General features: G+C 43.8%; 1 protein-coding gene across 3 annotated transcripts in view; it reads right to left on the minus strand.

Moving 5' to 3' along the window:
- Positions 1-11,912, minus strand: part of LOC146653395 (uncharacterized) — a 118,606-nt gene extending 106,694 nt beyond the window's left edge. For all 3 annotated transcript variants that reach the window (XR_014907265.1, XR_014907264.1, XR_014907263.1), the window contains exon 1: positions 11,440-11,912. The gene's annotated coding sequence lies outside the window, so the exon portion shown is untranslated. The remainder of the gene's footprint in view (positions 1-11,439) is intronic.
- Between the last annotated feature and the right edge of the window lie 5,173 nt (positions 11,913-17,085).

Raw genomic sequence — 17,085 nt, forward strand, 5'->3', positions numbered from 1 at the left:
TCAAACTCCAGGCTGTCAGTCACGCAGCAGAAGTTGGGAACAGAGCAGCTGCTTGTTATTATGCTCAGCGTCTGTTAGTTTACATTTTGACTGCACAGTTGTGAGCTTTTTGTTATGCACAAAAACAACAGTTTTATTTATGGAGAATTATTATTTAATAAATGCTCATAATTTATTTCAGAGTAATTTTTTTCATGTACATCTACGCTGTATGTTAATAAAAGTGCCCGTGTGACGTCTGGGACACAGCTTTGACTGTTTGTTGTTACTTTATGGCTTTAAAAAAATTTATCGAGATATATTTATCGTATATCGCCATCCAGCTAAAGAATATCGAGATATGAATTTTGGGTCATATCACCCAGCCCTAGATTGAATGTTATATTTACATTAGTGGTTCCCAGAGGTTGGTTCAGTGACTTCAGTGATTTTAATGTTGTCGTTGCCATGATCAGGTCGGGTTTTATATTATCCAGTGAAACTGGCACCCATACAACGTTGGTCCCTAATGGATTTGGTCCCTACTGTAACAAACTAGGCAGTCTTTGTATTTTTAGATAAAATAAGGCAACATCGATTTTAGTAGAATCACCTTTTTAATAATTTGTTAAATGAAACTGACAAATTAGTAAGTTGTCATTAATGTTCTTTTCATCTACAACTATAGGTCAAAACATGGATCAGCGCAATACTTGATTTTCAGCACAGGTTAGCATGTCAGTAAACTAAACTCGGACAGATTACCGGTTAGCCTTTTGGTCAAAGCAGCAGACAGACTCCTGTCATGTGGTTATGCTTAAACGACACCCGGTGGTTCTCCTTCTTCCAGCCTGCACAGCTTACAATTTTATCAATCATTTACAGTAAAAGCAAAAACGCCTGATGGCCTCAGCAAACTGTTTTCTTCATTTTCCCCAGGAAAAAAAAGCATTTCATTGAATTTGGATTTTTTTCCTGGCCACACACTTGGAGAGCTGTCGCCCTAAACATTTGTTTTATTTATTCAAATATTTGACATATCCCAGCATCAGCTGACTTAAAAATAGCTGCAACACAGCAACACAGAATTTTGAAAAATATACATTTTAAAATCATGTAAGAGTAGAAATAATTTTTTAGCGTAAACTTCAAAAAAGCCACCATCAATGACAAAAATCGGACACATCTAAGACTATCTACTTTTAATCCTAAAAAGGCCTTTTGAGTCTTGGAAATACTGGCTTTGAGGTTAGAATTAGGGGAGCTGCTTAAACCTCAGAAGGAAACAGCACAGTAGTCGTATTAAAAACAACATCATGTCTGAATTAAATACAAATGAGCTGCTGGTCGTCTCCACAACAAATCTGATGGCACAGCGTGCCGTAACCCTCGCTAAGCCTCGGGTTTACCAAGTCCACCGAGGTCCGGTAACACCTACGGATTCTGGCCGTACACAGAGCCGTGCTGCCCGAGGCGAGGCCGGGCCAGCCTAGCTCAGTCCAGCCCAAGGCTAGACTCACTGGGGAATTTCAGCTAAATTCAATTTCACCTCTGGCCTCTGTCACAGCAGCTCGAGCCGGCGCTACACAAAGGGCCAAGTTTCACATTGAACGTGAGAACCCCCTCATCTCCTGACCCCTATTACCATACGAATGAACCCGAGAAATGGAGCAGAGAGCAGCGACACAGAGAGACACGAGCGAACGAGCAGAGTGGCACAAACGGCACCGTTTACAGCACTTTGTTAACGAATGCGTCTCTGTATGTACGTGCTGTTAGCAAAAACATGCACCTACATGAGAGATCATTCAGAAAGAATATTTTAGTATCCTGATGCTTCAGCTTCAAACCTGTGACCTCAGAGGGACGAGTGACTTACCTCTGCGCCAAGCGTTCTCAGCTACATGGCTGGGACACCAGCACTTCTACGTCTGATCGACTGCGTGACCATCAAATGCATTTACAAAGAAATAAATAAGTAAAAAACTTGAACTTGAGCAGCTCAGTCCAAGGATCAGCACCTCTGTGCCGGGTTAAATGACACCTCACATCCCCGTGGAGCTTCTTTCTCTTTCACTACAGTTGTTGTTCTTTCAGTATTTGTCAGCACTCACTGCTTCTCTCTTCAATCATCACGAGTTCCCACCGACAGATAAGGAAAGAAGACGTGGCCACGGCAGCGTCTGGGATTTCCCCCCCGTTTCAGCCTGAGGGATATCTTTTCATGCTCTGCTAACAGGCCTAAAGCAGCCTAAATATGTCCTGGTAAAGAAGTGTTTGGCTTGGAAATGGTCTTTGTATTTTATCCAATGCCAGGAATACTATCCGGAGTATTGAGCATCAATTAAAGTGTTAAAGTTTTAGTGATTATTTGAAATCTGAACCAAAGGTTTACAGCCTTTAAAAACCAAGTACATATATGTTTAATTTTAAAATTAAAAGGTCAAAGAGGGATACAGATAGTGAATAAAGCCCCTCCTTTTCACACCACAGCAGGTCGCTCAGCATGTTTGATTGGACAGATTTTTATGCTGGATACCCGAAAAGGATTTGTGTCTGCTCCTGGGATTAAAGCAGGGACAGTTAGCTTGTTAGGCCACTGTATAAACCACCGCACTATGAAGTCCATAAATAGACAGAGTGAATACGAGCAGAACAAATATTTGGTACAGGCCTTTCCAACAATTCCATTTCCCAAACGGTAGGTTTGTGTTTTTTAATCTAAATGCAGCCGTTTTAGTCCTGCAGCACAGACCGAGGGGGGCAGAAGGAAAGAGGTGAATGTCAATGCTGGGTTTGTGGAGAGCAGGTGTGAAGATGAATAAAGGTGGTGGAGGAGGAGGAGGCCGTTGCTGGGGGGGAAGAGAACAGACCAGGAGGAGCTGCGAAAAGAGACAGCACAGCGTCGAGCTGCAGCCACACCCAGGGAGAACTGAGCATTACAGTGAATGGAAGGTTTTTAACATGAAAACAGACAAAATACCAAATGAGATTTTGCAGTCTGATATGGTTGGGACTGTAAGGCACGACTGTTGCTGCTCCTCTTTGTCCTCTGGCGTAAGGCCACAGCTGAAGTGTGGCAGCCAGAAAGGGACACTTGATCTATAACTGCAATAAAAAGATAAGGGACCGACAGCGATGGGAAGAGCGCCGCCAACGCTGCGAGCGCACCATATGTTCCTATTATCTCTGATCTACAAGACAAGCCGTCGAGTTCACTCCTGCTCCGCGGCTCCGACTCTCTGCTACACACACAAACATCACGTAGGACACTACACTCCATATACCCGACGCCAGCTTACATGTTTAAACGACTGGGTTAGGGAGTGTGAGCACTAAAGTTTGGTTAACCACATTTTACACACCCGTTTCTGTGCAGAAACGAAATCCTTTCGACATAGATTCCTCCATGTAAGCGCAATACAGGGAATATCTGAGTGATGAAGCAACATATGTTCACTTCAGCTCACACGTACATCTCACTAGACCACAAATGTTCGTCTTGTTGCGTAAAAAAAGAAAATCACAATGATCTGAGAAATAATTACAGCCACACCTAGTTAGCACTTTCATTTAAAACATGCCTGATTTTATTACTAAAAAAGAAGAAAAAACAGATTCATATATTGCAAAACTTAACAGGCATGTGTGAACTATATCTTTTAAAAGCAAGCAGCACACAGCTATAAGGGGAACATAAACTACATGGCTCCATGGCTTGTGGCATGCTGACACTGCATCGACTACTGCACCAGCAAAATAAATAAAAGATACATAACGATAATGCACGAATATATTCAGCAAACACTGAAGCAAACTTTCTGCTGTTTCATTTGATGAATGATCAGATGCAGAGCGAGCGGCCAGACAAGCCGCTGCCTCTCCCCTCCGTCCTCCTCCTGCATCAGAGCCTGTGGTCATTATTGCCCTCCAGACTGCTTTTATCATCTCGATAAATCTCTACCGGCTCAGACGCCGCGTAATGAGGAGACCTGCAAGGCTGTCAACCTGCGACTCTCACCCCCGCTGAGGCACGATGGAGAGGGGTATGAAAAAAAGAGGTGGAGGGAGGCAGACAGAGATGAGTTAAAACAGAGAGCGAGGGCAGGAGTGTCGGTTAGAAGCACGCCCACACACTGAGCACAGCTCTAACATTACATTCTGCTTAGAGGCTCGAGTCTCAGTGGAACAGCAATCATCCTTCACATAAAAGCTTCTCTGACACCTTCATACGACTGTCTGTTTTCCTGTACCTGCATACATTCTGCTTTGTTTACAATATGCAGCAACAAGTGAGGACTCAGAGAATCAAAGGAGAACAGATCAGCTCTCAAACCGACAGGCTGTTTCTGAGAAGGGTGGCGTGTCACACGAGTGTCAGGAGGGACCTCATCTGGAGTCAGCTTCAATCAGCTGTTTGCTTATTTGGAGTCACAATTACTAGAATTTGTTACCTCAAATTACAATTATGCTTCATTCTTTCCCTTAATTAACCGCCACCACGAAGGCCATGCAATCATAATCAAACCAAATTTTAGTGACACAGAAGTGCTCGAATTTTCAAAATGATCAGGATCTGGGTCATGCTGCAAAATCAAACCTACAATAATACAAAGGAACCCCAACAATGAGAAGAACACCGATACGCAAGGAAAAACTCCCTTTTTAACAGAAGAAACATCCAGTTGGGGGGACGGGGAGCAAGACAGGACAAAAGAGTTTATGATAACTAATGCAGAGTGGTGTATTCATACACAGTGATGTGGCTTTACATCTTCACAAATAAATATAAATACAAATTATAGAAAGAGACATGCTTGCAGTGCAGTACTGATCGAAAGCCTCCCTGAACAGGGCACAAAAACAAATGTGGTGCAGAGAAGCTACACGCGTCCAAAACCATCATGCACTGTCGATCTGTTATCACGAGGTGGGATAAAGTAAGAACAACCAGACGTGGCGCCAATGTGATATAAATATTTTTTTTTTCTCTTTTTACACTCTGGGAGTGCACAGTAAGAATAATAAGACTCCTCAGAAGTCTCTAAAAAATTAATTACCAGAATCATATCTGAGATTTTCTCTGTCTGAAGTGTTCGTGTGTCAGTGATGTTCAGCAGCTCACTTATTAAATATTTTCAAGGGTTAAGATTAATGTTAAATGAATAATACTTAATGTACAGCAAGGTTATTATCGTTAACGAAAACTAACGAAATAACGAAAACTAGAAGTGAAAAAACATTTTCGTTAATGGAAATAAAAATAAAACAAGACTTTGCAAAAAAAGGAAAACTAACTAAGACTGTAATGAGTGTTCACAAAACTAAATGTGTTTAGTTTTTATGTGTGTGCGTGTCCTACAATAGTCGAGGGTGAAAATAAAGTGTAGTTTCCAGGTTTTTTTCTTGCTGTGTCTCATTATGCCAGCAGGTGGCAGTACGTTAGTCGAGTCGCCTGTGTTGCTGCTCCGTCCACGCGCAGAATCATGTCAGCAAAAGTCGGGAGAAAGCGCCAGAGTCCAATTTGGGATTACTTTGAATATGACTGTGTTTTGGATAAAGCAAGTGTCTTGTAGTGGAAAGAGACAAATTATGAGGGACATTTCTAAAGGGGAAAAAAATCCCACAAACCTTAAAGTGCGCTTGAAAAGCTCACACAAGAAGGCTAACCTAGCTTACCTTGAGAAGGTAAGGGAGCACACTCAACCCTCATCCCCAGAAACAGAAGCTAACCCCAGGCAAGGCAGCGTGATGCATCCCGAGACAACTCCACAAAAAACATTAATGCAGTGGTGAATGTGCAGCGTTGGTGAATGTGTTTATTGAGACTGGGATATCTACACAACTGTGTGAGTCTTCAAAAGGTTTAGCAATGCACCCGGTGCTGCAAGAGTTAATAGTCTCATTGGGGCCAAGATATATCTTATAGTTGCCTGGTATCAGTGGTTGTTCATCTGCCCTCACTTTTTACCAGAGGTTCCCCATAGGTGGGAATGTGAGTTGTCTGTCTCTGCATGTTAGCCCTGCGACAGACTGGGGACCTGTCCAGAGTGCAGTGTAGCTGGAATAGCAACATACCCAAGGATAAGCAGAAGAGCATGACTGATATGATGAAACTGGGATGTTGTTACACTTAATTATTGCAAACACAACTAAAACTATAACTGAAACTAATCAAAACTAAACTGAAACTAAGGATTTTCAAAAAAAATAAAAACTAAACTAAACTAGCAAACAATTGGTAAAAACTAATTAAAATTGATATAAAATTGAAAATCTGAAGTCAAAACTAAATAAAAATAAAACTCATGAAAATTGCAAAACTATTAAAACCCTAATGTACAGCTGCAGTTTCCATGATGCTTATGTAGGCTGTAAATGAGATGTGAGCACAGATAAATGTTCCAAATTTAATTTAAAATGTTGCAGAAACATCTGTCAGTAATACAGGACACACTGATGCACTCAGTGTTCAGGATCAGGCTTCACGGGTCCTCCTGATGCATTCACTATAATACAGTTTTATGTTGATCTGGGATGTTCTTGGTATTCAGGCCCAATCCTTCTCTCTCTCCTGCTTCTATTTTAGGGAAATACATTCACTGTAAAAGCTTTTTATTATCTTATGATTACTAGGATATCCGCTCATAAAAGCCTGAGCGCTCCAGGAAAACTTCACTGCAGCACCTACACAATAAAAACACGGCCTAATTATTGTCCTTTGCAAACAGACACAGATCCGACAAATCAGCCGAACATTTCTACTGTAATTTTACAGGAATCGAATCATTTCTTATAAATAGATTTTGCAATGTTATATCTTCACGTCAAACAAAGTCAGACTTCAGAATGAAGTAGGACGTGGTAGTAGGTTCAAAATGTAATTATTAAATATTTAAATAAATATGTGACATCGTGGGTGTGAGGTGTGGGTGTTCCACCAACGGCACATATAACAATGTTTACTCTGTAATGTAATATCCAAGATACAAGGTGCTGCGAGACGAGCACCTGGGAAAGGTCAGGAAATGATGTTGCTCTTATAAGGACCAAAACCAGATGAGTGAGAGTCTGTGTTTTGTTGTTTTCCTTCCTGTTTGCCACCAGGATCAAACACCAGGCCGAATTTCACTCAAACTGGCAAAATGACGACGATGTTAGATTTGATTTAAATGTGTTGTTTTGAAACTGAAGAACTGGGCTGTGGCTTTGGCAGATAACGGACTTTTAAGTCCTCTTGTAGTTGAAATGAGCTGGCGCTGTTTCTTTCTTTTAAAGCCGACATCTGCGGGTAAAGGCTGCAGGATGAATACCAACTATGGCCCATTAAGAAACACTCTTCAAAAACACCTGCTAGTCCCCCAGCTGGACACCGCACCCAACTCATTTTAGATTTACTTGCTACAAATTCAAGAAAATAAAACGATACAGTAAACACAAAAGCTAGTGACTAATAGAGGTTATAATAACCAGCAAAAATAGGTGTGGTTATCAGTTTGGCCACAGTTGAACCGTCTGACATCTTGTGCACTAAAGCTGGCTACTAACCCAAAAAGGACAAGTTCCTGCAAGTTCCTGCGTCGTCCTTGTAATTTTAAAGCCCAATTCATTTCTGCAACAAAGACCCATTTTATCTGAATTCAGCAGCTTTACAAAAACAAATCCAGGAGAGTCGTGTACCTCGGAGAGGAGTGAAAATAATCAATGCTCCTACAAACCTGATGTGCTCGGACACTCTGCATGTCCCCAGCAGCTGGCTGGTGCAACTGCTCGAGGGAAAAGTAACAGCTCCAAAGAGACAGACCAGCGTTGACCTCGGTGACAGAGTGTGTGAGAGAGAAGGCGTGAACCCTTCTACCTCTCCTCTCTGATGTCAGACAGAGGAGCCTTGCGTAGATGCTGACGCCCGTGCAGCCGGTAAAGCAAACACACTTTCTGACAGCTGATACGTAGTATGGACTTTGACCTAAACTGAGCCTCAACAACAGCCTAGCGTCAGCCCGGCGCTTCCTCGGGTCCGGTCCGATGCCCTCCCACACTGTCAGGAGCCGTCTCCAAACCACCCACACTTTCTTATGTAAGGGGATAATCCTGTGCAGTCATTTCAATGATGCACAGCGCAGGAGGTGTAGCGCTGCATAACTATTTGATGCCCGTGGTGAAACCAGTGCATTAACGTTTGATAATCATAATACCTCGCAGCAGATTATACCTCCTTGTGCTGCCCCAAAATTCCCCTTCTCACTCAGTCCTCTGCATCCTGCACTGCATGCAAAGTATGGAGGAATATTTGAAGAGCTGCAGCTCCTCTGACACTTTAATGACCCGCGCCTTTCCAGACTCCCCGGCTCTTTCTCAGACATCTCAATCACCTTCCCCTCTGGTTTAAAAAAAAGAACTCATTTCACATGAACGCTCGCTGTGTGGGTCCTCCAGCAGAAACAAAAAGGCGGCCTCTTCGTGATCTGGCAAACCATAAGCTTGCCTTTATCTTCCCTCCCTCATTAAACTCTGAATAACTCAGCAGAGAGGCAGAAAGACGAGAGAGAAAAGTGATTGAATTCTGTTGGAGGAATAAAAGCCCCTCGAGGCTACCGTTTTGAATGTGTGCCATGTCGAACAGTGAATCCAGAGATCCTAGAGACAACAGACCCTGGAAGAATGGTCTATAGACACAGCTCCAGGGCGGGCCAGCTACTGTAGATAATGTACCGCGGATGCCGTGTCACGATGATGACCCGTCACGACCTCGGAGGAAGGCGGAGGAAAGAGCTGCGAAAGGGAAGTCAGGGGGAAGTCGTGGCACCAAACTCGATATCTCTATTCAAACGCCGCGCTGGCAACCTGGTCGCACTGAATGCGGCCCAATTATTTCAATACACCAGCAGCCCTGGGAAGGAGCAGAGAAAGGGGACGCACGAAAAGAAAAATGAGTTTGACATTCAGGCGAGCTGGCTGAGGGAGGTAACAAGTTCACGGCCCTTTCAGAAAACACGGCCGCCTGGTGTGTGATGGATCACGGAGCCTCTGACGGGCTATCGGGGGCGAGACCCGGGCAGTTACGCATGGGAACCCAGTCTCCAAGGAATAAGGGAGTCATGGTGCAAATAAATGAAAAGATGGAAGCTGCCTCAGCTGCTTCCTGAGCTGCTCCATGTGGAGCCACAACGCTGCTGCTGCTGCTCAGAAATGACAGGACCGATGCTTTTAAGGCCTCAACAATCCACTCAGAGCATGTAGTGCAATTTGTTCGAGAATAAAAGAAGAAAAAATAGAAACTGTAACAAAACTACATTTCCCATAGTGCTCCTCAGTAGGCTCGTTAATTAAACCACTGCCCTCATACTCCAAACTTCTCAGCCACACAAACCTTCAGAGTAAGAGTCACACAGGCCGTGGGGAGGAAAGTGAGCACTGTGTCTATGGAAGGTCCTGTTAGATGATGAGTCCAAAAAAATTCTTTAGAATGAAAAGAAAAGATAAACGAGCTTCACACCAAGTCCCAGCTCATCATTCAGAGCTCCTCTCACTCTCTCTGGTCTAAACACCAGCCGGTGTGCAACACAAGAATTTAGGTACTAAAAAAATGCAATTGTAACTAATAATAATCATTACAATAATAATAATAATAATAATTTCAATATGGACAAAAGGTTCTGTTTTTGGTCATGCAGCCCCCTATTCAGAAAGCTCACTTTTTAATCACTCATTAAACTTAAAAAACAGATCAATTGTGATTTTTAGTGACTTAAATTATTATTTTTCATTTTGGCACAGGACGTACGCTGTTTTCTTTGGTGTCCTGGTCATCTACCATCTATGTCTTGTCCACAGTTGGACATTGGGGAGCCCAAAACCAGAACCAAAATAGACACAACACTGGACAAAACTCCACCGGCTGCTTCAGGTAACAACAACACGATGTTACCTGCACCTGTGTTGCTTTGTGACTGCAGAAAGTTAGAAACTGTGCGGACAGCTGGTTTCCACGTGAATAAAATCATCCGCAGGACAAAGAAGCAACCAAATGAATCTGACGTCTGCATTTAAAGGGACAGTTCACCCAAACATCACGTGTGCGTGTTTTTCAGCAGGGCTTTTTCTCCTTTCTGATGTTTCTGGGTGAGATGCTGGCTGTACAGATGTCTCCATCTGTTTGCTTTGTTTGGTGGAGTCGTGTGATTGGTGCATGTAGTGCATTACAAAGAAAATAGTTACAACATTAAATTGCTGTTTTTGTTTGTTTGTTTGTATGTTTTTTTTGGATGTGACATGAATTTGGTTTTGTTACATTAAAGCATCAACATCTAAACGTTGTCGAAGAAGAACGTGCACATCTGCTCTGACCTCTCCGATCTCTAGCTTCTATATTTAATAGTAGCTCTGCTCTCCACAGATCATTGCTGAGCCAAGTACACAGATAAATATCAGTTGTGTTTTATTAACATGTTAATTGTGACCAGAAAAAAAGGCACTAAATCTACAAGCACAGGCCAGCAGAGGAACATTTTGCTGCAGCACTTCCTGTAAACCCCTAAATATCTAAATGGGTAATGAATCTAATAATAGACTTCAAGTCACAGAGTTAGCTACAGCATGTCTGGTATGTCAGAGACGGCAACAGCAGCCACTACTCCTCTAAACACAAGTGCAGCTTGTGACTAACGAGGATTGCTTCATACTGGACACCACTGGGATTTCCACAAAGGAGAAATTAGACATTATTAGTCAGGAAACACATATTTAAAGATATTTCATTGATTGGTGAACATGCTGAAGTGTATTTTATGTGATAATAATAATTTAATAAATATTTTTCAGCTGTTCGACAAAAGGATCCATTGACTAGTAAATAAAATAACCGTCTTACATAACTGTAGCTCTACTTGGTGGGAGATGACGCCAGATCATTGATAAAAGGTATATATGTAATTACAGCGCGTTGCAAAGACGAGCGTCTGAACCACCACGGCTGATCTAACAAACACATCCAAGCATCACAGGAAGGGCTTCTGTCGAAAATCTCTTCACTAAAAGAGAAAATTCGTCACGTCTTTGCGCTCCAGCTCAGCGTGAGTGAGTGCGAGTGCCCGGCCAGCAGCACAGCTCTGTGATTTCTCCCTTATTGTAACCACGTGGCTACGTTCGCAGAGTCTGTCCTCCCTCAACACGTGTATGCATGTGAACATCTGAGCTATAACAGTTCCCATGTGCAGCGCTAAAGGGAGCAGCTGGAGTTTCTGTACTTTGGCTCGGCTGCGGCGACACCGGTCGGACGGCGCTGAGAGGAGACGGTGCAGAGGCTGTCAATCAGTCGCTCAATTCCCCACCAACACGCACGCATGCACACAACACGGGTAAACGAGAAAAACACTGGATGCACACTGCTGGAGTTTGCAAGCATAAAAACCAAGCAAAGCGAAAGAGCGAGCGCTTGTTCAGTGTTTTCTGGGCACTGACCTGGACAGCACAGCAAGCACAGCGCCGGTCAGCCTCTCATCTTCTTCTCTCCTCACGTTTCACACTCCAGCTCCCTCCTGACTGCCTTTTGAAGTTGGTCCCTCTGCTCTTTTTGAGGTGAAACTCGTTGGTGGAGGAGGGAGGGGAGAGCAGGAGAAACGTGGGCTCTCTCTTGCCTTTTTGTCCCACTTCTTGTCCTCTTCCTCCTATTTTCTTTACTTCTCTTCTCCCTTGTTGTCTCTTTCTCTAGGTGAAATTCTGCACCTCCTCTTGCTCTTCCATAGCAAAACGCAAACCTCTCCACACACACTCACTAATGGAGGGAGGAGGGGAAAAATAATATGTTGTGAGAGAGAGCGAGGGCGAGCGGGAAGGAGAGAGTCGGGGAGAGAAAGCAGCAACAAAAGTCTGCTCAGTCACCTCGTCTCCCTCCTGTTCAAATTTAGAGGCTGGATTTCAGGCTGTGAGTCAAACTCTACTGGGCATGCCCACAACTGTGGCACACTTTGTGATGAACACTCACTTCCTCTCTCGTTCTTGCCTCCCCCACCCCTCTCACAGCCCTTTCTCTGCCTCCCTCCCCTCTCCCTATAGCTCAGTTTAGCAGGGATCAGGGATTGCTGGTGCTAGTCCAAAGTCCACTCAGCTCCACGGGACAAGCCCCACTTTGCATGAAAAATATCACAACTTCAGCACAACTAAAAGTACTGGGACGGCTGCTGCGACAGAAAGATGACACTCTCTTTGATGATTTTGCTGCCAAAAATATCGTAGGCTTGCTGAACATTTCCAATCTATGTAATTCAATCATGTGCATGTTAGAATCCTGTCTGGACTTCAGTTATGTCATATTTAATCCAAAACTAATGGACGTGTCACTCAGGATCACACACAGATCAGCCACACTCACTTTTGCTAATGAAATGTTTTCATATAAACAGTTTCCTGCGTCGCTTCTGCTCCAAACAGATCAAGTATTATCTGGACCCGTGTGACATCCTATTCAAGGACTGCTTGGGCCCGGCTCTCTTGTGCCTTATCGCTGATGGTGATATTTGCAGACCTCAAGCAGAGCATTCTGACAGCTATGTGAGGTATGTGGACTCTGCCGCTTGAAATCTCTAAAGCACCATTGTTTTCTCTAGACTCTGGACGGCATTGTGTGACGCATTTCTTCAGCAAGCCAGCCTCGTGCCTGTGCTATCTCTATCTCTGGCTCCCCACACTGACCCAGATTCTCCCTAGCAAACCATCAGGACGCCATGTATCAAAACCAGGCTGTGGAACGAGAACAGCGAGTTCAGAGAGCGGCAGACGGGCAATGAAAGAGAGACGGGCAGAGAAAGTTCCCCCGGCATCTGCAGACAAATTCAGAGAAAATACTTTGAAATGAGCGGCCGGTTCAGGGAACATTTTTAACCGTAGCCAGGGACCCGTGCTGTGTCGAGACAACAGCGTAATCCTGTGGACGGTTTGAGCAGAAAGTAATCCATCTGGAGCATCTGAGGGGTGGAGATAGGAGCCAGGTGGAGGAGGAGGTCCAGACGGCTGCAGGGTTGACCCCGAGAGGTCAAGAGGTCATGAGAAACAGCCAGTCAATATGAATAGAGGGGTCAATGCCATGGCTGGATAAGTCAGAGCCACATGTGCCGGGGTCGATTGATGGAAGGATAGAGCGTGGGGGTGGGAGCGGAACAAGATCCAAATTAAAAGCCGCAGAGGACGATAGACGAGCTTGACGAAACCACCGTTACTACACAGTTTGGGCAAAGTGTCTTCTCAAACCACATTCACAACTTTCTGCAGGCGACATGAGCTTTCTCCAGAACTTGCTGTCTTGGTTGTCTGGACACGCACTTGCAAACAGTCCCTCCTGGGAGGTATTCGCAGCGTCACACTCGGCCAAGCACATCACAGCGACTGAAGTGTGAAGCATGTAAAAAGTAAACGTAGGACAGATTACTGCATAGCGTTAGGCAATCAAGCCAGAACTTTGTTTTAGAACAAGTGAAGCCTTCCTTTTCCCCGCGGATATTCAGGATACCCAATGGAAAATAGAAAAGGCATCTCAGCTGCATGTTTGAAGTCCGCTCGAGTGTATACTTCAGTCAGGCAGAGTCATTCAACCTGCTCATGCTACTTAGAGTTAAAACAGATCCAGGAAGAACCGAGTCTCTGAATGACATTCAAGACTTAATCCTGAACCCCAGTCGGGCCTTTGTCTAAACTCTATTCAGTCTATTCCAGTAGGGTTGGGTTTCTTTGCACATATCAGCGTCTGCCCTAATACTCACGTTGATTCTATATAATCTCTGACCATACTAAATAATAACTCCCAATAAACATCACCATCTTTGTGATTCATCCCATCTTAAGAATTCTAAAGCTCAAATAATCAACCTCTGTGGGAACAAGTGCTATGTGCCCGAGCTGTGGTTCTGCAGCATCCTGCCCGGACTGAAACACACAGCATACATACACCGGCCCTCTCACACTGGCTCTCTGGTGACCTGTGATCCCAGCTATTGTCCGGCTCGGGTCTATCCCGATGAGGGACCGAGCAGCAAACAAAGCCCTGACATTAACTCCGGCTTGGCTGCCCTCTCAGACTTTGACCTGCAGCCCCCACAAACCAGCCAGGAAAATGAAATAAAGCGGGTCAGACAAACTTTAACCCCTCTGACGACCACCCGCCCGCTGCTCCCTCCACCAGAAGAGGCCAAGAATGACAAGCTGCTTACAGGCAATAGATGAACAGTGACCATCCACCTGCTCCTGTGCAAACAGACGTGTCACATGTCTCGTTAAAGTGCGGCAAGTGAACACTAAGTGCGGGGGCGGGGGGGTTAAAAGCAATAATGGTGGCGAGTCAGTTGTTTGTTTTCTCGTTCCTCCAGTCAATAAACCAATAACAAGTAGCTAGAGAACACACAGACATGTTGAACTTGCTAAGCAGTGTGGCGCCTGCATGGAGGATGCCGCTGCCGCTTTTTATTGATCATATTTTACTGGCGCGAAACAGGAAATTCATTCAGTATCCTGTGCTGAAAATTGGCTCACTATGATCACATTTCTAACAGATGTGAAAAAGCAAGTACAATCAATGAGTTTACTGTTAAATTCTCAAACACTGCATTTTTATACAGCATGCCATAGCCTACCACAGCAATGATGAAAAAGTTTCAGGGATTTTTTGTTCATAATTATTGAAGATCATGAACACGGTGGATCTTCAGACCTCAGGAATCAGTTTTGGGTAAGAAAAGCATCCTATTATCAGACACTCGGTACAATCTATGGATTCAGTGGACTGTGCCTTTAATTAAATCAATGAGCTTGGGACTTTGTCGGATTGAGGTTTTGGACTCCCCACCATTTGACCTTAGAACTGAAGAAGCTTCTCGGATGAGAGGTGAAACGTCTTCAAGCAACTTAAAGAAGTCCAGACGCTTTTCTTTGCAAGCTCCTTTGACGGTTGAGGTTTTGACATTTATTTCTAAACGAGCTGAACTAAAAGCATGTCGCGAAAGGTCAAACAGCTGGTTAGACATGCTGATGTTAAAGAACTCCCACCGATAAACCAACAAATTGGTTTTGTGAAAGTATGGATCTGATCTTTCCAGCTGTTGATATGCAATCTTTATTAATGACACGTTGGCAGTATCAGTAGCAATAATGATATCTGAACACTGTCCTGTATCCTCCTATGATCTCCGTATGTGTTTTTCCATCTGAAACATGATCTTTTATTTTTAAGTTTATCAGCAGAGAACTGACTGATAGTTCTGGGTAGATGTGTTGCAGGACTGAAGACTCGGAGACACGACGGAGCTCAACATTTCCCTCTTGTGCTTCGCTGTTGAACCGCTTGTATGTATAGAATCAGCCAGTGTGTGGAGCACTAGTGCCTCCTTTTGACTTTTAGACATACTGCAGTGTACACAATCATTTTCTCCTCCAGTCAATGTTTTTTTCCACTGTAAAAGTGAGAAAGGTATACTCGTACTTATTAAAAAGAAAGTCAGTAATTTGGACTACGCTGTTGCTGGAACAATAATTGTGGTGTTACAGTAATAACAGCCAAAGACAACAAAGAACAGTTTGGGATATTTTGTGAATATCAATGAGGCTGTGTCATCGTTTCACTCTAGAGGAATACCGCCGAGGAGAGATTAAAGCAAATCCGAGGAAGGCTAGGACATGAAATGGTAAACAGACTGAGACGTATATAGTGAATTTCTAACTGAACACTCGAAGCACTTGTTACTACCTCATTCACTCAGTCACATTCATGCACACACTCACACTCTGACAGATGCACTGGAGCCAGTATCGTGCTTCAGTGGGGGACTTCAGTGTGCAAACTGGAGTAGTCAGGGAGTGGACCAGTGACGTTCTGACTGATCCACTCTACCACAGTCCCCCATAAGGAGGCCGGCCACAAATGGAGAGGAGGTCAGTTTTGATCCTTGAATCGTTCTCATTATTACTTACAGAGGATTGTGACAAAAGTAAAGATTCTGATAGTTGTTTCACCAAATTTACAGTTAAAATAAAACAACTTCAGACAGAAAGACAAACCTGGAAACATCCGTAATACATGTGGTCATTTAGATGAAGGAGCCTGTTTTGGGGCGTTATACTTGAAAAACTTTCCAGAGGAGCAATCAGTGATGTCAGCTGGCTCAGGGCTATTATGAGATGATGGTAATAATCATAAAAACTGACCTTTCCGAATGTTGCATATCACAAAGCCATGACTGTACCTTCACAGGTCTGCAGTCTAACGGCAGTTCCTCGAGCCTTCAGAGTGCCTCTCCGGTTAAAGCAGACAGCAGCTTTGAGCTGCACAACCACACCGCCTCCACCTTTATAGCCTGGATCCTGCTGCACGGTGCAAATTGAAGGAATAGATTTCCAAGACAAAACCTGCACCTCGATTGATCCGACCTTGAAAGAAATAAATACGTTGTCATCAATGATCCTCTTTGTTAATGCTTTTGTTGGCAGAGCAATTCACATCCAAACAGCAAACATCAATCGATGTGCCATTAAGAGACGCTTCTGTCATTAACACAGAAGGTTATCAGTTCCATGTTTTTGATTCGGCATCAAAGTCAATACAGAGAAAAAGTGCAGCAGGACTCACTTGATGCTGGACTTGAGAATTAAAGTTCAACAGCTGATTGGTATGGACATGCACCTGAAATTATGATACAGTCAAACTACTTGAGATCAATAAAGCTGCTTCCCAGACTACTGCACCATCCACCAGGTGCTATTGGGATTCCACTGTTTTGCTGTGGGGAAGCGCCACCCTCTTTATTGGAAAGAAAGGCTACGATTAATATTCTTGCAGAATATCGAGCTGCAACAGGAAGCAGCAGAGTCTTTGAAAGTTATAGCTGCTTCGTACTTGGTGGTAAAAGAAGGGGGGGGCCCAGCTCCCTCTAGAGACCCCGTCACCGATAATTAGCGATCAATCAGGAATTAGTTTAAAAGCTCAAAAAGAACACCGAGAGCACTATTAGATCACAAAGATTCACTGCTCTCCAATAATTGCTTTGGATGTTTAAAAGGGGCCAAGGTCCCTGGGTTTGTTTTATCTCAGTGTCCTATTGCAAACTAGAGGAGGATCAGACACAG

The sequence above is a fragment of the Rhamphochromis longiceps genome, linkage group LG14 (genome assembly GCF_057381845.1).
Source record: "Rhamphochromis longiceps isolate RC_006_pf linkage group LG14, R_longiceps_female_GT1.1, whole genome shotgun sequence".
NCBI lineage: Eukaryota > Metazoa > Chordata > Actinopteri > Cichliformes > Cichlidae > Rhamphochromis > Rhamphochromis longiceps.